The following is a 3,504-nucleotide window of genomic DNA, read 5'->3' as shown; positions in this document are numbered from 1 at the left end:
TCCAGTTAAAATAAATATCAGATTTCCATTTACTGTAGTTTGGCATTCATAATAATGTGTTGTGGAAACTTTCCAAAATAGATGAAGAATAACATAAATTCAATCTTTTTTTTATTATTCAATTCGCTGTCTTTGCAATATCTTTATAAACATGATTTTGAATCTCATTCAGTCATTTTTATATCAAACTTAAAATTGAAGCAAATTTTAAAAAAGATATTTAAATTTATCATTGAATGAAGTTTAAAAAGGATCTCATTTTGTAGTACTCGTTCGAGCGTAGTAGTACTCGTTCGAGCGTAGTAGTACTCGTTCAGTACTATACGTTGTTTAAAATAATAATTTCCCACAAAAATTTGAATATATTATTGTCACAGTTATCATTTAATTTAAATATTCAGCCATTAAGAATTTTAAATATATTATAATGTAGGATATGATAAATATTCTATCAGAATTATATACAGTTTTAGGTCATTTTTGGGTCTTTGCAAATAGTTCCATCGTGCGATTTCCAGACTTTTCAATTATTTGGCGGTAGTACCATAACTTTATTAGCTAATGAGTTAAAATTGCAATGAATATTTCTGATCAGTATTTTAATTTTAATTAAGAAGAAGAGAGTTTAAGGGATAAAAAAATGTTGGATTAATTATTTTATTAATGATCTTAAATTAGAGTTATGTCGCCTACACGTTGAATGTAGAGATTTTTAGAGCCAAATATAAAAGAAGACACTACTATTGTTTTGGATTTGTTCTACTTACCATATATGTAAGATCTAGATGACTCTATTAGTAACATTCTATTCATTTTCAATATTTTAACATAACCAAATCATTCTATTTATCATCTCATTTGAGATCTCATTTTAAGTTTTGTCTCTCAAAAAATGACACCTTCCGTCAAGTAATACTTTGCTTATTTGGAAACCCAAAAATTGATTGTTGTGATTCCTCAGCATCGTTTGTGTTACTGCATTACTGTGCATGACTCAAGATTTTGGTAGACGGTTAAAAAAAGAAATGATATTTATGTCATTCTGGGGTTGTGCAGATTGATAAATTTCAATGAAACTATGAACCAATCTGAGTTAAACCAATATTGAGAAGCTGGATGCAATGGGCGACCATATCGTTCTAGCACAAGGCTCCTCAGCAGTGCGCATCCACGATCCCACATATGAGAATCGAATTCAAGACATACAGTATCACGCGCGAACGCTCTACATCTAGACTACTGAGCTAATGTCTAGCTCGGATCAATCCACGATATTGGGCGACCATATTCCGTTGTCTTAGGTGGGTAACTATCTGCCTCGTACTCAACAAGTATTAACTCCACGGAAGAGAAGCCGTGACAAATGCAGTTATTCCATTCTATGTCTTACAACTATGGGAAAATCAGCGAAAATAATTCTCTGTTTAAGTTGTCCTTGAAGCATCCATTGGGTTGAATAAGCTACATTTCTCAACTGAAAAAATTGCACAGTTTTCGTAAGCTAATTATTAGTCATATTCCTAAATCACCACACAAACATAACGACAATTGTAAATTGAGATACAGTCCACATTCGACATGTATCATCAGTAAGAGACGTACAGGTGTTCACTTTGTTGAATGTAATTATGTGTTTGTAATCAAGATAATATTCATAGAGAAAACTAACGTCATTCGAAAAATTAAATCACATACAACGCTTGTCAGTTTAACTCTCGTAGCTTAGCTTGTTCTCGTTTAAGCTTTCTCTGTCTAAAACTCAACTCATCAATTAAAACGTAATTGGAAGTATTTTCAATAGTGTTCACATTAAACGATTGTTGGATTCCCTATCACTTAACACATTGTTTGTTTTCATATGGCAAATCACTCATTATCCTAACAAGTAATTTGTAACAGCGTACTTCAAGGGAATAGTAGTTCCATAGAGAATCATCGAGGGTTGTCTCTGCTCTTTCATGAATGGTAACAGTCGTCAGTTAGTATGAATAAAACAATCTACATAATTATTTGTATTAATTAAACTGAGCTACGTTGGGTGATAAATACAAATTTGGCTAACATTCAAAGGTGGGTGGATCATTTTCATAGACATAATAATCAGGTCACTTCTTACACATAAACCTACACTTGACACTCACAAATTCCACATAGAATCCGTTACATTTCATTCAACTTAAAACTCAGTCACTTTCAGTGCAAGCCAATTATGCTGAATACACTGGATTCTCACTTAATTTTATACCAAGCATTATGTATTTTCTAATCCAACTTGGCATGTTCGTTTCCTTGTCAATATGCAAACATACTGACAAGCGATCACGTACTCTTGTTCAATATCAAGGAAAGGAAAGATAGTAAAAACAGTTAGTAGGGGTTTGTGCAATTGTTGAAATTTATGGTTATCAACCGTTGTTGTGGACCTATACTTCTTACAGGCTTTGTTTTGGGAATTCAGATCGATGGGGAATATTTTGATGCAAATCAACAACATCACAACTGGACGGTAGTTCATCCAAATCAGATATAAAAGAGGATGAATTCGTGTGATCCTTCCATGTCCATTCGCTGTACTGTAGGAAATCCAAAAGTTTGGTCCACTCGAAATGGCAGAGATGAGAATTCGGCCACTTGCTTCAGGATAATAACTTCACTGACAATATCCTGGCGAAACAAACTACATTGGAAGATAGCATTTATGCAAACTCCAAGTATTTCAAATCTTCTAGAAAGCTTATGCATCAGCAATCATGCATTCAAATATGACAACTGTATGTTGAAACATGTTATCGGAAACTAATTACAGTTTCCACTCACTTCTCTTACGTCGCTTGTTTATCATTGGTGTTACATGTTTCATCTTGTCTCTATCGTTTAATGATTCATTATCTATCTTTAAAATACAAATATTTCACAGACCTCTCATTTATTTATTACAACTTCACAAAATGGATCAACAAAAACAATGTAAGCTTGCAATAGATCAAGCGTTTTCACATCGAATCTTCGAATAATGAGCAAACATTCGCTGTGCACCATTCCCACAATTGCAAATGATTTATTTGAGATGTAGTTGTATTTGATTATTGTCATGTTCTGATCTCCACCTATGACCTTTGATTGTGATGTGATGCATAGGATGAACTCGGCATCCCTCACCTAAAACGTGTAAAAATATGTTTGGGAAAGTAAGTTAATGGCTGTGGGAGAGAAATGAGTTTCATCACTGTCTGTCATCGTTTGAAGAATAATGGGAAGTCAACAACCTTTAAGCATTTGGTCAATCCAAGCTTTCGACAGTGTGCGTTGCTTGCACTCTCAAGTCAATAGGTCGACGAATACGGAATCATCACTTCTAGTTGTGCTTACACATCTGCGTTTCACCGTTATAAACTTTCTCATAGAACATTTATTACTGCTCAGGTTGGTGGCTGTTCAATTCGATCGATGCACACTATGCTACGTTCCCTGATTGTTCAGTTTCATACATCTTGAGACCAATGC

This window comes from Schistosoma mansoni, chromosome 1, assembly GCF_000237925.1.
Source record: "Schistosoma mansoni strain Puerto Rico chromosome 1, complete genome".
NCBI classification, from domain to species: Eukaryota; Metazoa; Platyhelminthes; class Trematoda; order Strigeidida; family Schistosomatidae; genus Schistosoma; species Schistosoma mansoni.
This window is presented reverse-complemented; position numbering follows the sequence as displayed.